The 25,960-nt window shown below is 37.1% G+C and overlaps 1 long non-coding RNA gene across 1 annotated transcript in view; it reads right to left on the minus strand.

Moving 5' to 3' along the window:
* Positions 1–360: 360 nt before the first annotated feature.
* The window catches only part of LOC143696010 (uncharacterized), a 50,919-nt gene continuing 25,319 nt past the window's right edge, over positions 361–25,960 (minus strand). The window contains exons 3-4 of the long non-coding RNA XR_013185483.1: positions 2,246–2,357; positions 361–1,141 (exon numbers count right to left, since the gene is read on the minus strand). This is a non-coding gene — a long non-coding RNA (uncharacterized LOC143696010). The remainder of the gene's footprint in view (positions 1,142–2,245; positions 2,358–25,960) is intronic.

Below are 25,960 nucleotides of genomic sequence, written 5' to 3' on the forward strand. Positions count from 1 at the left end.
GAGATCTTTTGAGATGAGTAAGAAGTGAGATTCTTTCCAACATTCCTGCAGGTCAAATCCTGGTGTTGGGAGTAGATTCTGCCCACTCGAGTTTTTACTAATGATATCTCCTCATTCCTTTACATTTTGTTAGATTTGCATGGGGAACATCAGTGGACCAGCATCAAGCCTTGATTTGAACAGAATCTTCAGTCAGAGAAACTTTACATTTAAATGAATAGAAAAATTTTTCTGCATAGGAAAAAACCATATGAAAATGTAAAAGTCATAACATTTCTTAGGAGCATTGTATTATCTCCAGGTTTTCCTGACTTACTACCACATCTAATAATATTTAGTACTAAAGCGTTGCCAGACTATGAAAGAAACAAAGCACAGTATCAGTGTCTCTGGTGCACTGCGCACTTTTAAAGTTGGAAGGGAAATCTCTAGGAGGAATAAGCCTTACTCTGGGCTGTGTGTTTTGCAACATTATAAATTATAAATCATAAATCATAATGCTATGTAAAACCAAATCAGAGAATGAGCTCAAGCACAGATTACTAATTGTCTAGATTCCTAATAGCCAGCATATTCCCTGCTAGTCAGCACCTTCCAGTAGAAAAATCAGACATGGTTCAGGCCATGGCCATATCATTCCCAACAGGCAGTGTGGACAAGACTGTACAAGAAATAGTTCTCTCCAGACTTCCAGGTAAGGTGTAAGCCCTAAAATGGCCCTCCGTACTCTCATTTTATCTTTTATGTGCCTTTCTTCCACGTTCCTCCTGACTTTCCATTCTACGAAATGGATCCTTTTCATTGTTTGTTTAAAACAAATGAACATTTCTTCTCAATCAGTCTTTATACAACCTTCACAAATTCTTAAAAAACTTCTAACAAGCCCTTCTGGTACTGCATTTGAAGCAAACCATGATGATGTTGATGTTGAAGACACCTTTGTGGCAGACAGATGTGCAATAGTTGGTCTGCTTCTCTCATGAGCACGCAGACCTGACCTGACACTGTCGAAGCCAGGTGCTGAAGTCCTGCTCTCCTGTTTCTTTTGGATGGTGTCCAGTCGCTGGAATCCATAAAATCAGAGGGTTTTAGGAAAACTGCAGAAGGCAGGTCTCAGATGCAGCAGAATTTGTCAGTAGAGCTAAAAGCAATAGTCATGAGATAAGTCAGCAAAAAAATTATTTAAGCTGTAGAAAAGATATAGGCAAATAGAACAATAAAGCTATGTATTAGTGCTTGTCTGAATGGCTTTCTAAGTTGCAGAAAGTTTATTTAGCAAGATGTTAGGAAGGTTAAGCTTATGAATGGAGCTCTGTGCGTTGTCTCTCACAAATGGGTATTGTATTCAAAATAAGCAAGCATTGTTTTACCTAAAGCTACATGTGCTGGATAGATAGATAGATAGATAGATTGGATAGAACTACTGTCAATATGCTTTTGCTTCATGTGATTGGTCTAGAAGGTTATAAAGTATGCTGTAACATTAAGTTTTCCAGCCTGCTTCCTGGATTTGTGAGCTGTTAGCATCTTTCCATTATCATAATCATGTAATGAGACTGATGCTGAAAAAATAAATAGCTCGAGACACTTTCCATAGCAACCCCGTCCTGTTCGCGTCTGTAAATTAATTGCCGGCGTCAGGTGATGATACAAAAAAGTTGGTAGAACTTACTTTCTTCCCAGAAAGCAAAATTTTACCTCCTCTCTGGTTTGCATTTTCAGTATGATTATCAGCCAAGAGTATATTGGTTTAATCAAGCTCTGGTCAGTAGTTCCCCAGTCCTTCTTTATATTAAAGAGTTTAAAATGACAATACTGAACAGGAATTACACTAATTCCTACTTCTGTATCATAAGATACTTACATACATACAAGATAAATAATTGGAAATTATTTCCACATACAAAATTCTTTCAATTGGTAGGTTTGAACTTCACCAGCACAGGAAAAACAGACAGCTTTTGCATAAATCTATTCTTTTAGATATTTTGGATTGAGTTTTTAATAGGTTTCTCTTTAATCTAGCAGACTTCTTGTGCAAAGGTATAAACTTTTGACTTGTTGCTGTTGCTACCAAGAACCTTAGCTAAGAAGAGAACACAGTTTGCATGTAAACTCCAATCAGAGCTTACAGGCAAAAAGAACACAAATCAGGCAGAGTTTTCAGCACTATTCTGATTCATACAAGAATGGATAAAAAGCTGTGGGCTTGACATGTGCCTCCACCTTCCCATCCTGACCTTACCATTGTGGCTGTGCTATGCAGTCTGTCATTTCTCTTCTCAGGGCTCCATCTCCACAGTGTTTGTTTCCCACTCTTATCTTTCACAGTGGTCTGGCCTCTGCCCTGAGGAGTGCTGATCGGTGGGAAAACATAGGGTAAGGGAGAGCAGTAAATGCTTTCAAAAACATGATGAATGTACCACTTATGTTCAGTTTACAATTTAGCAACGTTGAGGCTAAGTATGCTTTTTATGACATATTTTGTTTTCACAGTTGCTAAGCAGGAGGTGAAGTGAAATTAGTAGCCTACACTCTAAATCCAAAAAAAACCTCCAAAAAGCAAACCTAAACTTTTTTTTCTGACGTAACTGCCCTTTGTAATAAATTGGGAACTACTGTCTAATAATTTATGCTGGCCTGACATTAGTTTGTTTTCTGGATGAATGCGTTGGTCTAATTCCAGAGGCATCTGCCTGCAAAAATATACAGAAAAGAGAAGACTGTATTAAACTGAGCCACTGCTTAGCAAATACTTGAGGGGGGAATCATTAGGTCAGATTCTGGTTCAGCATTGTGAATCTACTGGACTTAAAAGACTAGTTTGACTGCTGAGGCTCGAAGCCCAAAAACAAACTGTAAGAGCTAATGACAACTAAGCACTAAAGAGTGCCAACAACAATTCTTTCTTCAGCCAAACCTCTCAGTGAAGTGACCAATTCCTGCTTTGGGTATGTGAAGAATTTAGTTTAGGGAACCTGAAACCAGCAGGTGAAAAAGCTTTTTTTTTTTTTTCAAGAGGGTTTCCAAATGGAAGAAATGCAGGTTTCTGAACTTTTTTCAACCTGTAGATAACTATAACTCTTGCTATTTTGATGCAGGGAACCTTAAAATGTGATAATTTTGAAGATTGTGGAATAATAACATAATATAAATCAAAATGTACGATTTTTTTAACAACTGAGGGTTCGGGTTTTTTCTTGGAATATTTCATACTCTTTTAAGCAAATTTTGATTGTCAAAAATTCCAGTAAAATGGAAAAAATAAAAAGAAATGGAATCACCAAACAGGCCAATTTTTCATGGTCAGGTATAAGATCTAGAGGAGATCATGACACTTTTTTTTTATACCTAGTTTATCTGTAGAGTGTGGTGATATTGAAGACTTTAGTCCTTAGTCTCAGTTATTTTTCACAGCTTCTCCCATTTACAGAGCCATTGCGTCCAATACGGTTCCTTTGTGCAGAGTTGGTCTTCCCAGCCTTACACACCTCAGATAAACTGGGGGAAGCAGTAACAGAGACTAACATGAAGCTACAGAAACCACATGGACACCTGGAAAGAAGTGCTGAAGCTGAGGTTTTCTGGAGAAAAACTTATGGCCTCTAGAAGATCTCTTCCAATAAACTTTAAGTGAGAAGGTGCAAGGGCTATGTCTTTGGCCTTTTTCACAGACAGAACAGGTTCTCCTCCTGCCTGTGCTCAATAAAAATGTCTGCTGGAAAAAATTCTCAGGAATCATCAGTAAAATGCTCTGTACTTTCTCTCCTTTCTCCCCCCAGGCAATACACACAGTCTGAAATCAGAATTTACTGCCATTTTGCTGATGATTCAAGAGGCAGTGACCTTCTTTCCCAGAAAAATAATGAGTCATCAGCACAAAGCACAGTAAAACATGGTCTTTGAGTGGCCCTTTTTCCATGTCTGCCTATTTATCTAAGAACTGTGAAATACATCATAAGCACTAATGCCTATAAATTAGCTGGCAGAAGGTGGGTTGATATTTCTAATCCAGAACAGGTTCCTGATGTATTCAGTGAGATCAAGTCTATTTTAACTGTACTACCTTTTAGTCTGTTTATTTAGCTGAGTAAGACTCATTAGCTTAGCAACATTTAGCAATGTGTTCAGGGTCCTGTATGAACATGGTGGAAAATTCAAAAATGAACGCAGAGATTTTAACTCCCACACCTCTGCTTCAAATAGATTTTCTTGATATGCTCCCCGGATGTTAGTCAGACGACTCATAGGAAGCAGATGTTTTTGTTGGAAATGCCACTTTTCTGGCAGTAACATTTCCATGTGATGGTTATTTGAACAGCACAAATGATCTCCCTCTACCTGTGTTGTATCTGCTTGAGAATTTTCTTTCTGAGCTTTAGCTTGTAATTGTATTTTAAAGGCTGCTTCTGGCACCATTCATAGTAGCACAGCAGATATTTAATTCTGACTGCCTTGATTTTCCTTTTCTCTTCCCTTTAACAAGTTTTTCACTTTTATCAGCATGATGAGGCCAGTGAACATAAAAAATATAAAATAGATCTGTGAGAATCGCTCATTAGACACGTTTTATTTAAACGTGGGTGCAGCTTGCCATTGTGCCAAGCCAGGAAATGCATACAGGTGAAGAGCACAGCCAGCAGTGATGAGAGAGGGGAGCTAGGGTTGCTCTCTGCTTTGCCTTGTCCTCACACTGCTATGTGCCTCGGTGATTAACCTGCATTATTCGCACAAGACTAGACACACGGAGAAAGCTGGATGGTAGGTACGATCCAAACATAAAACCTAGAGCTTTAGCTTTAACTAGGCATAGCTAGCCTTAAAACATAAAACATTTATTTAGGCATGCACCTAAGGATCACAATGTTTATAAGGTTTGAGGGTCAGCAGTTCTCTTTCCTTGCAGAGGGATGTTGCTTGCTACATTTTAAACTGGTGTGTGCTGTTGGTCACGCATGCCTGTACATATATCTTTATACATACTCTGTATGTATAGTCTGTGGTGCATATATGTGTATGTGTAAGGAGAATATATGTACTTACACAAAAAATGTGTGTGCAAACAATCCATACAAAGTGTAACAGATTTCTGTGAAGCTCTGTGAAATACTTTACTCTCAACTAACCTGAAATCAAAAAAAGAGAAGTCCAGTATGATACCTTTTTTTCCCCAGATGAAATAATGCAATGTGAAGGATGCAACTGGTTGACAAAAAACCTTCACACATTTGGTTTATGTCATCCAACATCCAATAGTGTGTATCACATCACTGTCCCTTCAACACTCTTCATCTGCTTGTTTTTTTGTTATTCCTCTATGTGCAAATTGTTTGACAATGCCAGAAGTGGGATGTGGATAATGATCCTGCTAGAGCTGATGAAATGTATTTCCTAGAAAAATAAGGGGGCATAAGATCTTCTATAGATATTGGAAGAAGGAATTTGTCCCTTATTAGGTGTTTTGTCCCTTCTGCAGCCCTCTGTCTGTAATTTACTTTTCTATTTTGTTTTTGTAAGTTCATAGATCTAGACCTTGTTTGCATCAAAAAGATTGCAATAGTCTTAGGAAATGATACAGCAAGCCTTTATTCCTAGATAAAGTAAACTTTAAATTTGATTAATTACATCTCTTTTTATGTTAGATCCGCTTAAGAATTCTATTCAAACTATAATGTCATCATTAAGGCTCTTTCAGCATGGCAGAACTGACAATAGTTTGTTCCAGCGTGTAATTAGGACATATAAAAACCTTCACTATAAACAGAATTTTAATACCTACGACATCAACAGAGGAGAGATTTTATTTTATGTATTGCTTTTTATCCTATTTTGAGCATCTAGCATGAGCTGGTGTTTTTGTTAATGTGCTATGAAACAATGACAAGATCAAGTCAAAAAGCATCTAAATTGTCTCATGTCAGGAGGAGTTGTGGGCTTTTTCCCCCAGCAGCCTCAAATGGCTCCTCAGTGCTAAGGCAATGCTGCAGCAGTTCTGACACAATAATCAAGATTTAATAGTTTCAACAATGTTCCACTCTTACTTAGTCAGTGTCCATGGTTTATTTTCCTTTACTGATTTATTTCTTTTTGCTAGATGTGAAGATAATAAAGCTAACTTTTACTTTAAATAGATAGGTATTAGAAGGGTATTCTTTACCTTTCTGTCTGTATGGATTTAGCTAACATTAATTTTCATTTACAATCCTGATTGCAAAAGGCATGCCCAGAAATCCTTATATTGCTCAGTGTTCTTACTGGAGCACAGAGGTGTCAAATACTATCAGGTACTAAATTAGCAAGGACATTTTCACTGAAATTGATTTCTTGAGTCTTTGGAATCCTTGAAATCACTCAAAGTCCTTGTTGCTTTTCAGGTACCCTATTAATCTTTATAGTGTTGTATTGGCATTGTTGGCTAAAGCTTTCCTGCTCTGCTCTCTGGACAGATGTGAACAAACCACAAAAAGGCAGGGATCCACTTTTAATTCATAAGAATACACATCAGGTCTCTAAACTGGAGAGAAAAATCATATTAAAACCAGTCATAATCACAAGATGTAAATGAAACATAGGGTGCTGAATTATTCCTGGGTAATGTCTGTGTTGATCCCTCTGCTGACTTACCTTTGCTTGTCTCTAAGTGGGGCTTAAAATCTCATAAAGAAGTGGTTAAGAGCTAGGTGAGTGATTCTTATCAAAACTCAACATCTACCAAAAATTAATAGTAGAAGTGGGAAAAAAAAAAAAAAGAGAAGAAAAGGAAAGAAAAAAAGCTTGTAACAGGGAGTAGGGAGTGTGGTAGAAGGAGGGAAGGAGGTGGACTGCAATTGTAAAACCCCATTTGCAGGGAAACAAAGAGCAATCAATGTAATAGCAGTATAAAGCAGTCAAAAAAGGACAAAGGCTGCAGTCTGACATCTTTTATTCCTGAACCCAGGTGGAGCTATAATTGGCAGTCCCAGCTTGAAGATGAATACAGTGTAAAAGAGCCCTCCCCTTGGAAGAGCAGACAAAGAAGTGTCAGGTTTTCAGAAGAACAGTCGAAGAATCTCTCCAGTTTTTTCAAGGGGGATGGGGGAGGAGATGAACAACAACAACAACAACAAAAAAAAGAAATAAAAAAAAATAAAAGTGGTCACTAGAGGAAGAAATCTTGGCAGGTTTTGAAACTTGTGGCTGGAATCTGTGAATTCCATGGCTGCTTTACTTTCCTGTTTGCAGTCATTAAAGAGCAGCAAGAGCAGTCACCTAAAGAGTTCCTGACATCCTCACAAAATGTTGCTGGCCATATCTGCTAATTTGGGTGCCAAATGCTGATCCCTCTGTTCACAGTTAGCAGGGATGACAGAAAATCTGGGCACAATCAGTCATGATCACTGACATTTAGATTTAACTAAGGCAGAATGGCTGCTCTCTTGCTACACAAGAAAGATAAAGCATTTTATGTCTGAATATCCTCATCCTGTGCTCAGAATTCCAGCTATAAGGCCCCTTCTACAAAAAGGAAGACACAGACTGTGTTGAAACATAAAAATATTCAGCGTAAGAAGAGAGGTAAAAATGATTTATGTATTTTTCAATGTTATTTAATATCAATACCTTGTGTCTCTGTTTTCCTGGCTCAGCTCTGTAAAATAAATTTTTTTTCAAGTTCATGAAAAATCTCTGAGGTGCAGATCCCAAAGTACATAGATTTGATGATAAGAGTGCTTTATTCCTTTTCTGAAAAACATCAATGGAAAATATCTGAAAGTGTATAAAAGACAACATCTAGGGAAGAAGTGTACCACTTACAGACTCTCCTAATAAACTAGTTTCTAAGGGAATAACTGCATTAAAATTAATCAGAAAGCTACACTTCAAATTAACCAGCAAAAAATGCTCATTTTCTTTTCAGATACTATGTTTAAGTGTGCTTAACTATCATTTACTCGGTGGGGGACTGGGATAAAAAAGGCATATAATATGAATGCATTGGTTTACTCTTTTCTTCTGGCCAATAATAGATCAGGAAGGAGGACTTTCTTTTCTCAGGGCTATTAGTTTGTAGTCATTGCCCTCCTGTTTCAATTTTTTATTTGAACTCTGGATGGAATATTTTTAACCTCTAGAAAATTTTACTGTTAATTGTTGACCTTCCAAATTTATGATCTTAGAACCTACTCAAAGTCTTCCTTTGCATTTTTGGGGGTATGTATGTGTTTGTCTATGTCTGTGTGTGTTATATATACACATGTACAAATACACAATATATCTTAAAACCTAATTTAGTGACCTAATCAGGTCTATTTGAGGATTCTCCTACCAGTAGTGTCCAGGAGCAGATGCTTACAGTAGGGGCAGTATGAATGGCACCCTTGTGACCAATATTTTCCTTACACAAATTATTTTTGACCAAAAGAATTTCCTGATCTGGATTTTTTGTCTGCTCCTCTCAGAAGGCAGTGTGACAGTGTTCAGGCTGGCTAATGGAAATAGCTCCTGACAACTGCTGTCCCACAAACCACATCCAGGCATCATCTGGCATGTGCCAAAACAATGTTTTATTATTATGTGATAATATTAAAATAATGCAACAATCCTGGTACAGTACTTTACTGTACTTCTGACTCTGCCCTGGCCTTATTTTATGTAATAGGGTATTCATTCCTCACTTACTCTCCGTTTATGTGGGCTCTTCCCAGAGATCAGTCTACAAAAGAATCAACATCTGGACACAGATGTCATCTCTGCCTAAGTGTCTCTAGTGCAGCAGCAGATGGAGGGTCAGCAATTCTGCTTCCATTCTGCTTCCATTTCTGTTTTGGATCTGCTCATGTACATTTCTCCATGTGTAAAAAATAGGAGTTAGATATCAGTAACTAATCAATCAGTAACCTACATGAAGTAGGTGTTGTCCTTCTGCTTGATAAAAAGAGAATGGGGAGAGAAAGGTAACAGTGCAGCATATGAAAATTGGTGAGCTGCCCTCCACGTGCAGAGACCACAGATCTTGTTTTCACCTCAGATGTGCACAGCCTGATTTGAAGGGTCAGCTCAATGAATTCAATGAGACAAATCTGTTTTAAATTCTTGAGCATTTTACAGTGGGATAGTTGAATTTTTCACTGAATCACTTTGCTACTGGGCCTTCTGTGATTGCTAGACCTGAATGTCAGGCTGCACTTGTTTGCCTAATGTCATCCATCAATTATCTCTCCCTGGAATCAGTGTAACTAGGCAGATGAAATGTACACCATAAACAACAATTATGATGAACATTAGGGAGAGTTTTCTAGTGAGTACATATATGGACAGTGATTCAAGGCTGTGACTTTGTCACTCATTTCAAGTTCTAAAATCTGTCTAAGCTACTTTTTTGCAACCCATTTATCCAGCTTTTTTTCCAGTGACTTTCCTATCCTTACAAGTATAAAACAGAAAAATGATGTTGTAGCACATCAATATGTATTAGCTCTACACATGCAATGAACTGAGGTATGCAGTAAAAACACCTACATGCACTCATAATTACATGCATTCTGATATACATGCAAAGCTTTGTGATTGTCATTAGTCTTCCTCACTAATTTTTAACTTTTTGTGTAATGCATATACATATGGTTTCTAAGCATATGTAAAAATATTATGATATTTTTATTCATGGAATTTATGTGCCTGTGAGCATAAAGTAGTAACTTTCATACTGAAACAAACTGCTAGAGTGGGATGCCAAAGATAAGACAAATATAAAACCTAGGTAGGACGTTGGGACATCTGTTTTCTGATAAATGTTATGCATTTTATTTTTCACTTATCCAGCCCTGTGCTATTTATCACTTGTGTTTACCTGCTGTACTGGCTGCATGGACTGTGAGTGCCTGAGGCAGGGACTGTTTTCTTTGTTATATGTCTGTACACTACCCAGTACAATCGATCCTTGATTATGTGCCGAGGCAGTGGCATAGTGTATATAAATAATAATAACTTTCCAGTGCATGGCCTTTTGTGACTGAATTAAAGACAGAGTGGGATGGTGAAATAGCTGTATTGTAAATTGAAGTCAATAAGGACACCAGACAGGCCTTGTTGTCCCCGATTACATCATAAAAATAACATGCATGAACAGTGAAACTCTATTTTGGTTCAAAAGAGCTATTAACTAGCAATGACTTATATTCACTTTATTTCTTAGTACAATTTGGATGACCTTCCATACTTGTCAGCCAGTACCCAGCTGGATTTTCTGCCAATGCTTTAGGGAATGACAGGTCTGAGTGGTCTTCATAATCTATTAATCCTAATCCAATCTACCAATATAAAAAAAGGCTGTTAATTAACACAAACAGTCCGAACAGTTCATGAACTGGACATTTATCCCCTTGGAAAATATTTGCAATAACGTATTCACAAGGAGATATATTCAACATGGAAGAGTATAGTTGCAAGGTAATTGTGGTCTTGTCCCACTAGTATTCATTTAAAAAAAGTATATTCCCCCAAGTTTACGTCAAAAGAATATAGAACTACTTTGTAGTTGGGAGCTTGAAAGGAAGGTCAGTGGGCAGAACCCTATGAGTACGGTTGGGTCCTGCAATCTTCTTTGACAGCCTGCTTTTTCAGCATCAAGTAGCTGAAAAGAGGAAGGAGGAGTTAAGGCTGTCTGAAAAGCAGAGTTTGTCATTGTTGAGTTTCTGCAGACACTGTTGGCAAGTGTGCAACAGCTGGACTGGACTGCCATAGGGAAGGATGCAGCCTCCTGGGTACACAGTAGTCAGCAGAACTTGGGGATTTAAAGAATGGCTTTGGTCCTTGAACAGCTCCTGAAAGTGGATTTTAAGGCCTAATGAGGTCCCTGTGGTCTGTATAATGAAGCTGACTGTCCATTATAGTCCCCTCTAGACCAAGCTTCTTCCTTGGAGACAAAGTTATGGAGGTGCATTTTACTCTTCTGTTTTGTAGGTCACAGGGGTACCAGTAACTAGGATCAGATTCCCACCTAAAAGATATTGTTGAAATAGTTCTGTTGAGCATAAAATTAAGAAGGAAAAACACTACAAGGCATAAAAACCTCTTAGGAATAGAGAGCAATCAAGAATATCATTATAAATTTAAATAAATTATGCTGCAAACCTTATTTCTCAAATTACTCTCTGCCAAGGTCTTTAAAAAACATATCTAGTAAACTAGCTTTATTTCTGTCTTACCTTGATTTTGACTCATCCAGACTGTTTTTATCCAAGTCTCCATTTCAGGAAAATATTAAGACAAAGACCTTCTGGAAGAGGAACTCAGAACTGCCCTCATGACAGTGGTGATATCATCACCTTTATCATGGCTTGGCTAAGCTTATCCATTGTTCTTGACTGTGTGTTGGAAACGTGGGGTTCCAAAGAGCTTTATGACCATTGTGGGAATAAAAAATTTCCTGATGTAATTCCTGGGAAAATCCTGGCAGCAAGAAGCTGTTCAGCCCCTGAGTAATCCTATTCAAGTCTGACAGGGTCTGGCAGTGCAAAACTTGACTGGTTTGAAGTTCCTGTTCACTGAGAGGCTTATTAATATTTTCTGCCTGATCAAACATTTACTTGGTTGTGTTTTGATGTGATACAGAAAAATTTGGGCCATCCCATTTTTTAAATCTGGGAAGTTCTCATTAGAAACCAAAATTGTGAACAAGTTTGTGAAAATCTTCTACTGGATATCTCAGTATTTTTCAATATTACAAATGCTTACATGCTTCTAGCAAAGATTGAATAATTTCCCTTGTTTTTACATTTTAAAACTTGCTTAAAATTTTAGGGAAGAAATTTAGGAAGTCTCTCATAGCCATCTGGACCACCTTAAATAATATGTATGACTTGCCTGGTTTACCCTATGGCAGCTTTGAATTTGTTCAGCAGAGACTTAGCAGTATGTGTGGTATATCACATATAGCTGTCAGAGCAGAGAAACTAAAAGCAAGACAGCAGGTAAAGTGAAAAGGCTTGCAAAAAAAGCACTCTAGACTATTTTTTTTCCTGGATTACTTTGTTGCTTCTGTGGTTTGAAGTTTTGCACGCCTCACAAAGTAGTTTATGAGTTCATAAAGTTCATAACGACAGTTAGTGCCCAGAAGTACTGTTTTTCTTGTAGTGTAAGCTTACTTGCCACTTGGAAAGATGTTTGAGATAATGCAAAATCTCCCTAGGTAAAGAGAATGTTATGCTGTTTAAGCACAGTAAATTCAATTGACATATGTGTGTATGTATGATTGCAAGTACACATGTGTGTGTGTGTGGAGGTATTATGCATTTAAATTTGATTTTCCTCTCACCTTCTTTGAGTTTCTTTATTCATGGTATTTCAGTCTTGGCTCAGTTACTGATCCATTTTTACATCTTAGGTAATATTTTAAAAAATGCCATTGTATGTAAGGAAGTAAATGGCATTCAGACTCTGAAGGCAATTTAGGTGCTTTTGAAAATGGGGTCAAAGTTTCCTTGTCATTTGGATGCATAAAAATTTTTACTTTCTGTGGTTATAAAAATTTATTATTAGTATCACAGTAACATAGAGGAGGCCAGTCATGTGAACAGAACCCCATTGTGCTAAGTTTTGAATAAACATATTCTAAATAGACAGCCTCTGACACAGACAATTTAGGAATTACTTTTTTTCCCCTCTGTCTGCCCCTCTCTTTTCTTTTTTTATTAGTTGCTTTGAAGTAGAATGCAAGTGATGTTAAGTTTTAAATCTATAATATTTGAGTAGTTTGGAGGGAAAAAAAACTGAATTCACTCATCCATAGTTTTTAGTAAGGAAAAAGAACTAAGTTGCAAAAATGCTAAAAATTCTGATGCTAAAAATTCCAGTTAGTAGAATAATTTATTAGATTTTCATGTATTGTACATTAACACTGTGTCTATTGATTTACAGGAGTGGGGCTGTGTTCTTTTGTATCAGACCCACTTGGCCTCCAGAAGCACTTAAGGAATTCTGGCTGGATAACTGTGGTCAATGTTCTTTGCTTGTGTAGATATGTACACTTGTCAGCAAGGTAAAAGAACTTTTCCCTCTTGTTCTCTTTACATGGCCAGTCTAAAAGCCAACAAAACTCCGGTACATTGTCACAAAATGTTTCTCGGAAACTGCAAAAAATGAGTGGTATTTTCTTCCCTGATCTGTGCTTTGATTCATGAAAAAGAAGCCAGTGATGTCAGAAAGTCTGAGGTAACTCCGTAGGAGATAGATGTACATCTATGGTCAGACACTCCTTCCAACCTGACTAGCAAATGTGTGCTGTGCTGTGCTCAGGTTCTCAGCATCTGCCATCCAGAGCACCACAACTCCTCCTTTCTGCATATTTCTGAAATTCTTCATCACTGAAACCACCGCGTGTGGGGGCTGGTATTTTCCCCGATTGTCTCAGCAAGTGAAGTTGGAAAATGTCTGGGATGTTTATCTAACCACAAAAACTCAGAAATTTTTCCTGGAAATGATAATATTAGAATTTGTTCCTTCATATCCTCAAAACAGTAGAATACTGAGATGGTTGTGTAGAACCTATTTTTTGTATTAAACATATGAGATCTCAATTTATTATTTAGCTTCAAAGTCTGTGAGCAAATAATAAGTGATTTTTTTTTGTTACATATGTGAGTTTTCCAAATTGATTAAAATATTTGTAAAGGAATTACCAACAGTAACTGAAGTAACTGCTTGGGAAAGGGGGAGTTTAATATATACGAAGGTTTAGGGGGATTTTTTGTTTGGGTTTGGTGAGATTTTTGTGGGGGATGAAGCAAGTGGGAATTTTTGTTATTCTTTAACCTGGAGCTGCCTGTGAGCTAACAGGATCATGCAGATAGCTCAGGTCTGATTTAAAAAGTACTGAAATATAAGGTTTTAAGAGCATCTTGTTAGATTTGTAAATGCAAACAAGAAAATAGAAATATATTCAGAAATCGAGCCCCTTCTTAATTTTTAAATTTACTCCCTTCTTTCATTTCCCATACTTTTTACCTCTCCCTAAATATTGATTATTGACAAAATCTCTAATTTGCATTATATTCAGATTTTTTAGCTGCTAATGATTGAAAATTAACCATTTACTAAGTAGCTTTCAAATAGCCCAAATCATTTCAAGCTCTGGGGCTCTTTTGTTTTATGACTGAGGCAGAAATGCCTTCACAGAATTACCCATGCACAGAGAAACCTGCTAACCAATAGAAAACAGAACTATCAATGATTAGTAAAAGTGTCCTGAAAATCAATGCACAGTGGGGATTTGAAATGTTAATGATTTCACAAGTGTTTCAAGATTCATCTACCAAGCTCAGCTACACCTTAGCACTAAAGTAATTTCATTTGGCAGGAATCAGTTAAGCGTTCTATGTTTTTTAAAATTACAGGAGCCTTCTTGCTGAAAAAGCCCTGTATCTGCAATGAAACGTTCCACAGACTTGGCCATATCCACACGCTCAAACACAAAGGGAGCAATTACTGCATATGATGATCTCTCTCTGCCCCTTATAGAAGATATAGGTGGAGCATTAGGGAACCATCTAGAGCTAGTCAATCTGTAGCCCTTGTCTTGGCAATACCTATAGCAATTACTGTGCTCACTAAAATGTGTCAACTTATTTCAGTGCAATGATGGAGTTCTGGCTCTTCCTGCCCAATTATATTGCAGCAAGATCCCCTTCCTGCAGCACAGGCAGGCTACAAAGCACTGGGAAAAAGCAGCTGGTGCAGGCCCAACTGAGTTGCTGGTTCATGAGGGCTATTGAACTGGAATCTTCCAAAATCCTACTTATGTCATTTACCTCACCAGACTGATGCTTTAAACCAGGATGTTTTGAAAAAGACCTTTCATACGTGAAAGGCTCGCATGTACTTTTGCCCTACTCCGACATTTTAAATGGAATTCGTGAATCTGCTTCCTTTGCTTCTTTTCTTCCGTATGCTGTTCATTCAAACTAGAAGTTGATAACTCCTACAAGAACAAAGCAGAGCTTTTTATTTTGGGAGATGGAGAGTTGTTTGGTTTGCAAAAGAAATAAGAAAAATAAATTGGAGATTTTCCTGTGTACTTGAAAGCATTCCTTTGTCAGAAAATCCATTTCTCCTCCCAATCTATTTCTCTTTGAAGAAGAATTCTTTGCCTGACCTTTGCAGCCAGTTTCTGACCTCTTTTTACCTAATTTTAATATGTGTGTGTACATGTATATTCAATGCTCAAAGATAGAATACTGGTACTTTTTTTCTCATCTTTGTGCTAGATGAATAGATGAACAGATCACATGCTAAGGATTTTCTTCTCCCTACCATGACTGCTGTGAATATGTATACACACACAGAAAATTCCATCTAAGTCTCTTGTTTCTGAAAATGTTTAAACAAGAAATAAAACCATAAACCAAATAAAAAACATAAAAGACACAAAAGTACTTATAGGCTGGAAAGGTGACATAAGTAGCTGAGAAATCTTTCATTTCCTGTTAACTCAGGTATGTTTTATTGGTCAGACACAGTTAGCTAAGAACATTTTCAAATACAGATATGCAAGTTGTGTTCTGCCTTGCTTTTTCTATGATTTTTATATTCTTGACACAAACATCTGTTAATAGAACCAGTCATAAGTATGAATGAATTATAAAAGGCTGATAAGCTTTTTAAGATCATGTCTATTTTAGTAAAGAAAGTGAATACTGCATCTTGGTTTTTGCTCAGTTAATCCTATTACTTCCTAAAATAATTCCTCATGACTGGCCAGAATTAAATCTAATAGGAACAGCAAATGCCAGTTCAGTCTCATTTAATCTGATCCTAATCTGATGGTAGACATAGTGACTTACTTCAGCATGACCTTCATGTGTTTCTTTGTTCTTAATTGGCTAATTGTGTTTACTTGATCAAACAATATTATACAAAATCTGGAAAACGACAGTTAACCTTATTGGTTTTAAACTTTATTATTACAGAATTGGAGTTTTCACAGAGAAGCAACAAAGAAAGATCTGAACTATGTTAGTCGTGTTTTTGCAAAACTGCAGAGGAAAGAGCTGGAGGGGCATCAATGATACAACTAGCTCTGATACTTGCTGAGAGCCAAGACAGTTCAACCTTTTTTTTTTGAAGGCAGTGTTTTTGTTCCTAGGTGTCCTTTCAGAGAGCTTTTTTTAAAATTTTTTATGAAAGAGAAAGAGAAGAGAGAGAGACAGAGAGATTTAACACTCTTTCAATGGGAAAGATCCATGTAACTAATGAAAAGCTACAAAGTTTTTAACTTTCATTTTCATGTTATATTAATACAGTTTTCAAATCTGAATGAGTCAATTGGCTTAACATGGGGTTAATTAGCATTATTTGAAATTGACCACACGTATTAGAAAAACAAAAACACAGCAAGGAACTCCAATATATTAAAAAAAAATAGTGGAATATATGGAAAAAGAAGTCAGACCTATCTGGAACCTAGCATATAAATTTTATTTTCTAAATCTTAAATAATCATATTTCATATACCTTTTAAATTTATTAGATTTTCACATACTGATATTCTAGTGACATTACAAACAATTTTTTTAATCTGAAAATTTTTCCCTGAATTTACATTCATAGATTTGTTAATTTTAACATTATTTCCTTTTCAATATTGATCTGGATATTCTTAAAGCAATTTGAAATTGGAGTTGCTGTTGCACCTAATTTTTTCCCCCCAATATTTCTTAATGTTTAAGAGGAAAAATAATATAGCAAATGATATAAAAAAGATCTTTAATTTTGGGTGGAAAAATTTCCACTTTCTTCCCTTACACATTTATCTTGGGAATTTAGCAGCTAAAACTGATAAAAAACCTGGTAAAATGCATTTGAACATGTGAAGACTGATTTATTGTAAGAGCTCTTCATTAACAAGGAAGGCAATAAGTATTTTTGAGTGGCTTTAGAGACATTCATGCAGCTTCTATGATCTGTGGGTAATACAGATAAAATCAGACCTGTATTTTTTTTTAACTAATTTCAGGGTTTGCAAAAATGATATTAATACTGATGCCAATCTTGATATATTATCAAAATCCATTTGATTTTTTTTTACAAGGCTTATTACAGTTTAGTGATCACATTAGATCTAATTAGTCATCGCTTCTTGCTTCTAAAATTTACATGCACAATAGCTTATTTCCAGAAATGTGAAAGACTATTTAATCAAGAAAAAAGCCCTAACAAACAAACAAACAATCAAGCAGCAAAACAACAACAACAACAAAATAACTCAGAAGATTTAGTTGTTGGCTGATGAGGTCAACAGGACCTGAAGGAAAAGTGTATCGAATTAGGACCTCAAAGAAGCCAGAATCTGTATTGTTTTCCTAAAGAAGTTTTGGGACAAAACTGTTCAAGAGAAATCATAACAAGCAAATTAGATACTGTTGTGTAATCCTTGGTGTCAAACCTGTCACCTAATTAATCAACGTTTTCCTCCAGGATCACTTCATTCTCTGTCAATATCCCAGTTTGCCTTGCCCATACCTTGATCCCTTCCACTCCCAACAGTTAGAAGTTAACAGGGTGAGATGTGGAAAAGAAACCATTGGAGGAGGGAGGAGCAGTGGGTTTATCTTTAAAATTGAGGAGATTATTGTAGGATTATTACAGATACTTATTGCAGGAGGTAAGTGATGACATGGTGCGCAGCATTCTCTGTGTCACATTTTCTGTTTCACAGGTGTTCTGTGTACTCAAATTGTTTCTGGATCACTTGAATTAATAATGCTCCGAGTGTAACTGGGTAGCTCCCATAGCCATGCAAACCTGCCTGGACAGGAGAGGCTGTAGTAACTTTTAGTTTCAGTGGAAACTCTTATTAGTTTTCTAGTGAATTTTGAAAGTAACATTCTTGGTGGCTCTAATTTGTAAGATAAATCAGTCTTTTTTTTTTTTTTAAGTTAAAGCAAATGGTAATCCAGGCTCGAAGAAACCTGTAAACTGAGAAAATAAAAAAGTGAAAGTACAATCTCTCTAGTGTCACCATAAGAAGTTGAAAAATGGTTGGGACTTATGTGGCCATACTTAGCTTTTGTTTGGTACTGTGGCAGTGTAGAGGGCCAGTATGATCAAATCTAAAGGGTACTAAATGTCAGTCCATAAGTGTGACTTGACTATAGGATGTACTTGCTTCTAGTCTCCATCTCAAAGACTTTCAGCCTTAACCTTTAGCCTATGAGTCAGAACTCTCCATGTCAGCCGGGGATTTAGATATATAATCCCCACCTTCCAAAGCCTCCATAATTTGTACCTGTGAGCCAAAAGGTAAGGAGAATTTTGTGAGAAAAGACTGCTGCTATTTTTTTCTAGAATGTGGAGGTTCTATAGCCTATCAGGTCTTCCATACAGCTCTCAGCTGGCAATTCTTCCTTCTGACTAAGAGGCCATGTCAGGGTTGGATGGCACACTGAAGGAACAGCTGGGGGACCAGAGGTATCAAACTACCCTCTTTGTCCTCAACAGGGGGAGCAGGGAGCCACCAGGCAGTGCTCCAAAAATCAGAAGTATGAGGAGTTGTTTGAAGAGCTGAAAGTAATGTTCAATGTTTTTTTTTTTGTCCCCTAAGTCAGATTTACTGGTGAATATGGATCTAGGCTGACTAATAAATGGTTATCCATGCACTGGTTTTCAACCACACATACCCTAACCAAGAGCTCAATTACTCTGGAGTGCATAAAAAATTCTTTAAAAGGAAAGTTATTTTCCTTTTCCTACAGGATTCATTTGACTAATATAATGCATCAGAAGAATAAATAGTGTTTCAGGTGAATTAAAGTTGTTGTTTTGCTTAAGTTTTTTCCTTCCTCATTTTTGTTTTTATGGACATATTTCTCCCACAGAAAATTGTTAACAATATATTTTTCCTTAATCATGTTTTTCTATAAATTTTATGAAGCACTATTTCACTCACTTTTTTAAAATTAGAAAATTACCATAGAAACTGTTTCTCGTTTTAAAAAAGACATCAGTATGGTAAGGAAAATGTAAAAATAATGTCCACCGTTCAACAGAAGAAAACACATTTATGTTCCATCCTTTACCTAACTAATTTTGCTTCCTATTAAAAATAAATGTTTTGCTAGTAGTTCATCTTGGTAGCCTCATTTAGTTTACAAGTAAGACCAGCTTGTGGCAGTAAACCATGAATCTCAAATGACAGCACCCTGAAGTGACCTTCAGAGGTCCTCTGCTCCAAGCCCTCCAGCTCAAGCAGGGCCAGCTACACTCAATTACCCAGTACTGAGCCCAGGTTTAGTCTCCTCAGTGGTGGAGACTCAAAAATGTCCTTGGGCAACATGCTTGAGTGCTTTGTCACCCTTACAGTGAAAAAACCCACAACATTCTCATGAGGTAAAGTGGTATTTTGAAAGAGAGATCATTAAGACCAAGACTAAACACCCATCTGTGGATATTTTAGAATGTTCTGCATCTTCATTTCTTGTTTAGTTCAACAGAAGCTGATGGATTTGATATATACTCAAAACCTTAGAAATGCTCTTCTTTACATACCAGAACCTTTGTGTTTTGCACCCTTGTTTGTGTCCACTTTAAGAGCTCAATATCACAGGTACTCCAATTTGTGCCCTCTGGGCATGCAGGTACCTTATTCTGATCATGCAAAATTGAAAGCCAAGATGCATCTAATTTGAAAATATAGCTTTTCGAATCAGAGTAAGTGTTTAATATATTAAAAGTTCATCAACTCTGTGATCTTTTCTGCACTGGTGGCACAATTATTTTTTTGAGAAACAGCATGAGATGTCATAAGCACAGGGTTATGACTTCCCTCCACAAAAGGAAAAGCTGATTTGTGAGGGAGAAAGCTATTCCAACACCAGCATCTTTAATAATAGCAAGAGGAATAAAGAATGCTGCTATCTAAGGAAATTGGTCTTATATGAATGTATTTAGGTTGTCGGGGTGTTTTTAATGCACTAAGTGTGAAAGGCTTCTTCATAGGAAATTGAAGGAATTTCTTTTCTTTCTTCTTTTTTCTTTTTTTAAATTTTAATTTTTAAGGAGTTCTATTGTGTTTTTCCATTTTTACTGTTAAAAGAAATTGAAGACAAAAAGGGAAGGTAACTGATTTTATATAGCCCACATTAGTCATCATGTGTTTGGAATAATTTAACATTGACATCATTCACTAATTCTGAGCAAAATAGTATACTTTGAATCCAAAAACTAAAGGCCAAATCCCAGGATTTCTAGACAGAGGTGTGAGTTATGGATGTGAGTTATGGTTCCTTTGAACAAGGACTAAAACAAGGCAATCTATTCATGGCAAATACTTTATTTGGTTTATTTTATTCAGATTTTATATGTGAAATTTTTTTTCACAGGATGAGATTTTTGCCTATTAATTGGCATGTTCAAGTTTGTGTGGAAAAAAAAAAAAAAAAAAGCATTTTACATCAAGATGCCTTTTATTCCAAAATGGTTTCCTTCAGCTACTTAATGTTTATTTTTGTCAGCAAGAACATGAAGGCACTGAAAATCATTAGGCAGAGTACTCTCTGTAGGCAGAAGAGTAGAAGGGAATTTTAGCTGCTCCATTGACTGATAAGGTGGATACTCTCATGCCTGCCTGCACACCTCAGGGATTGCATCTGGGTTGTGCTTACACTGCTGCACAGGGGACTCAGCCTGTGCTAAAGGAGGGGAGAGGAACCACACAGCTGAATAACTACAGTCTTCGATGGAAATAAGCATTTCCACTTTATTGTTTTCATCTATTTTTTTTCTATCTGTCTTTTCACTCGGTTTCCTGAAAATTGGCTGATTTCTTGGACTTATTTTTGGCAAGGTAGGATTTGAGGAGAGATTTACTCAAAGGTTTGAAGGAGAAAAGAGTTTAGCTGATAGACAAAGGCTAACATGGCTGAAGTAAAAGGAATGCTTGCATTATGTTGACAGAGAAGCAAAAAGGGCTAGTATATACATGGAGCTGAGAGGGTGGTACATTGCCTTTTGGAGAGAACAGTGTTCATAAGCAAGGAAAATCTAGAGCCGAAAGCTGAATGTGCTATACATGACAATATATTATAAGTAATAATACAAATTTGTAATCTTTATTACAAATGAAAATATAAATATACCATTAAAATGTCTTTCATACATATTTTTAATAGAAACATTTTTTAATATTTCTAATAAAATTCCAGAACAAAACTTATTTATATTCAGTAGTCAAAATAGAAATTTACAAGTCCCCCCCAACTCATTGAGAACCATTCATCAATGTCCAAAAAGTGTCAGTATCTGTGATTATGGTTTTGAGAAGTGCTGGGAAATCATCATATATCAGCCAATTTTGATCAATGGTTATATTGCCTTCAGTAAACTAGAGAACTTCTTTTTCCAGCTGCAGGAAGGAACTTACCACAAAGCAGCTGCTATTATAAAATTTTCATCTGAATTTCTGAATTTTTGCTGCTCCCATTTTAGCACACAGCCTTTGGATAACATTTGGATAATCAATCTTTTGGCTGCTTATCTAAACCACACCCAATGTGTTGAGACTTGCCCTTCATCACTGATGTAAATTTGTTTTATTAGCCACATCAGTTAGAGTACTTTTAATTATCATCATTATTCAGTAATAACCTCATGTCTGACAAGAAAAAGGATACCAATGGATATTGAACCTCTTATCCAAGAATAGGAAGGTTATTGAGTGAGATCTATTTTAGGAAGAGGAAAAGAGCAGATGAAAGGCAATGTTCAAAGCCCTTCCTAATAGATTTATAGCTTAGCAATAGATTAATAGCTATAAAGATAAACACATGTGTGGGTACTGAATTCTGATACTACTTCCCTGGTTTTGGATACTATTTAAATGGCATATTTATAAAAATTTTAAAAAGAATACAGGCTTTTTTTAAAGTCACACCTCCAGTATTTCTGAAGTTTCACTTGAGGCACTTGATTAAAAAAAAACATTTACCGAGGACAAGCTTTCTCCATGGGAGTACAATGATAGAATCGACAAAACCAATTTCACTCTAATTTGAGAATGCAGTGGTAATACCTCTCTGCTGATCCTGATCTGTCTCACCTTGTACCCTACTGTGTTAGGGATGGGGAAAGTATCTGTTTGAGCACATGTCTAATGGGCTTGAATAGTGTAGGACTGAAACTTATCCTGGTAATGGAACTATGGTCTTTGAACCTGGCACTTTTCCAAAGCAGAGGGGCACTGTTGTGGCTTGCTTGTAATTTCTGTGCACTAAATAAAAATGAAATCAGACCCCAAAGTAGCTCTTTCCCAGATCACCTTTGAAAATCACAGAGGCCTACTGGCAGGGAGCAGCAATGGAGGAAATTGGAGGCCAGAGGGTTTATTCCAAATATACTGCAGAGCTCCTGCAGGAAGTAGAAGAGAGCAGCTGAACTACCACAGGACATAACAGAATAGTCAGTAGGAAGGAGAGTGTTCAAGCTACTAATGCTAGAGGTGACCAAATTATTGTTACATAGGTTTGTATGCAACGAATTTCCCTTCTGTTTGTGAATCATTAGGAAATGGATTGTCAGAGGTTGGTGTTTCTTGCTCTACACAACACACAAATGTGTGCAGCTAAAAAGGAATGAAGTCCAGACTAAGAATGTGCATTGAAAAGGGTATAAATTTTTGCCATGTTTTTCTACTTCAGAGAGGTCTTATATAGCAGAGAAGGCAAACTTCCCAACATGGCACATTGCAACAATGCTTTTCCCTTGCTGAGCAGTGAAGTTCCAGTCCTGTTAGCACTGGTTCGAGTGGAATGAACCATCCTCTGAAGATGATCTTGCAGCATACTAGCCTTCACTATCCCACCATGCAGCGTGAGCCTTTACCATCCCACCATGCAGAGGAGCTCAGCACCTCATCTGAACACATGCCTCACTCTCCCACTTTTACAGGCATCTCCCTGGACTTCAGGAATTTTTTGATACTTTCTGATGGCAAAGCTGGACTACACCAAATGCTTTACAGTGTTTTTAGATAGCTAAGCCAAACAAACCTTAAGGTGAGAGTCCAGGAAGCAGAATGCTATCATCAGTCCTGTACATTTGGTTAGTCAGAACTAAATGTTAAATCCTCCATTGCTTCAGATCATAGGGATCATGGATAGTCATGGATCATCACCAGACTACCCCAACCACTCAGAAAATATGCTTCCTCCATGCTGCTCTTTATCTCTTTTTCATATAAACTGGCAAGTCTGTGTGGACAGTTACCGCATTCAGGGAACCTATTAATTGAAAATGACAACTTCAGGGATAAAAAAACAGGTACATTTCAGTCCAAATGGGAAAAATACTGGTTTTAGTTTTGAAAAGTTAACCATTTAAAATAACTGAAGTGATGATTTAAAAAAAAAAAAAACTGCCATTTCTTAAATGTTAAAAACTTGAATAGTTGAGTTACACATTTTATTTAGGTCAAAACAAAACAATAAAATTTTGTGTTCTTTTTCCCTTTCTTAAACCAAGAAAAAAAAGTACTCCGAAAACTCCAGTATTGATGTAACACCAGGCTCTGTCTGGTGTTAAAAGAACTCACAGACTGAATGTCCCCTCATATGACAAAAGATGGAATTTTATACCTGCTAGCATTAAGTTGACCCTTTAGTACAGATGGAGCTTAATGTTACAATACCGTGTATGTTCTTCCTTTTGTCCTATCTGCATTAATTAAGGAGCCCTTTTGAAGAAAGGAGCGTGGTGCCAATTACCACAAAAAATGTGTGAAATTCTGATTCATACCTGTGATTCAGGGGACCATACTTATGTTACATTTCTTTGAGAGCAAAAAATCAAGGAGAGATTGACGTTTTATTCCCCCTCTCTTCTAGATGGAAGTAAATTAGTACATTATCCACCTCTCAACTGACTCATAGAATTCTTATTTCAGATCATAATGTTGTGCTCTTTGTGACAGAGACAGGGTTATTTTTTACAGGGCTCTGAAAAAAAAAAAAATCATGAGCAAACCTTTAACTGCACTAGGTTTGCCTGCTGTTGCATTTTGTTAGCATTTTGCAGTACTGACCTTTCTAAACAGAGTCAATAATTTGCATGAAAATTAGGGGTCTGGACATGATCCCCATCCCTGAAGTAGTGCATGAAATACTGCTATACCACTGACTTCTGAGCCTACAAATCATTTTCTAAGGCACTGCAGAAAGCACCATTACAGAAAGAGACTGGGAGTGGAGAACAGAGTAGTAAATAATGTCAGAGGACCGGTAGAGGAAGAAAACATTAACAGTTTGTTGGGGTTTTTTTGAGTTATATTATTTATCTTACTTTGTTTAAAAGCAAACTTTAGCTTTTCTCATTAGTTCTTGATTTCAGTGACCGCAGATGCCTGGTGTTTAACCGCAGATTCAAATGCAATGAAGGAACTTGGTCACCTTTGTCTTTCCCCACTCCAATTTGTTTCAAATATAGCAGTTAGAAGCAGACAAATCGTTGAAGAAACACACAAGCACAAAGGAAATGCAGGGCAGGAATTAAGGTCAGTGATTATCTTCTGCTTCTACAGTCATTTTCACCTTTTCAAAATGAGCCCAAAGTGGTGCTAAATCATTATCAAGGCCAAGCAGTACCCATTCATATCCACTTCACACTCATACAAGTCACTCCACGAGGATGAAGGTACTCGAGGATCAGGGTCCTAATCTCTTTATCCTAGTCAATTCATGACTTGCCTTGGACAAATTGCCAAGCTGCTGCCCACTCCTGCTGAGCCCGCAGAGGGCTAAGCCATGCTGTGAATGGAACATATGGCCCTTCTGACAGCACTTAGGCTGTAATCAAGTCTCAGCATGACAGAAGGGTATCTCTTAGATCCATTATATATAGACTCCAGCTCAACCCTTCCTGTTTGTTGCTCTGTCTTTTATAAATGAGGAAGGATTTTAAGTTTGATAAGCAGGACGTGCGTTCCTGTGCATTGTGGTCTGAAACATGCTATGTCTTTGTGTTCACAGCAATGCTCTGCAAGCATGGCAGAGCTAGTTACTAAGCCTCAGCTTTCTGCAAACACTCAAAGGGACAGACACTGACAGCCTTTCTGGATTCTAAGGAGTCCCCCGTTCACCAGGCAAAGACAGCCTTTTTGTGGTGGCTACAAAACTGCATACAGGATAAGGTCTCAAAGTTGAAAAAACCAAGTGAAAATCTTTAGTTCACAAGTATAGAGTTATAGTATCATAGTATGGTTTGGTTGGAAGGAACTTTAAGGATCACCTAGTTCCAGCCTCTCTGCCATGGGAGGTTATTATACATTTCCATAGTTTTGTGGGTTTGCCTAGCCAGAATTGAATGCTAAATTCTCAATTCAATTCAATTGAATGCTGAATTCTCAATTGAATGCTAAATTCTCAGACGGGCCATACTTTTTCTGGCTGTTGGGAGAGGGCATGCTCAGAGTTCAGCTTTCTACATGATTAAACAGATCTGATGTCTGGCTAATATTGAAGGTTCCCAAAAGCTGGTAGAAGTTTTAAAGACAAGCCATGAGGAAGGATGAAGGTCTTCTCCACACTGGCTCGCTTCCTGACATCTGGACATTAAAATTATCTATGCTCTTCCTTCACAGAGGTTCTAGCTGGGGCTAATGGGCAGTTTTGGTGGTGTTTCCTTTGGACAACACCTGAAGCAGAGTGGAAAGGAAGGAATAGATTTCTCCTCAGACTAGTCAAACATGATGAATGTGCCCAGGACTTTTGAAGGCACTATACTTCCAAGACATCTTGGTGTCCAGTACAGATTTCCTCCAGTTTCCTCCAAAGGATGGTGCACCTTGTACTGTCTTTTGCTGTGGCCTGTGGCCAAAACCACAATGTAGCAGATAAATAGAGTTTTCTTTCTTCTTCTTCTATACAAGCCTGCACTGGTAATACAAGTTCTCCTAATTGCTCCTGAGGGTTTCAAAAGATGAAAGAAATTATGTCCT

This window comes from Agelaius phoeniceus, chromosome 1 (assembly GCF_051311805.1).
Source record: "Agelaius phoeniceus isolate bAgePho1 chromosome 1, bAgePho1.hap1, whole genome shotgun sequence".
Lineage (NCBI taxonomy): Eukaryota > Metazoa > Chordata > Aves > Passeriformes > Icteridae > Agelaius > Agelaius phoeniceus.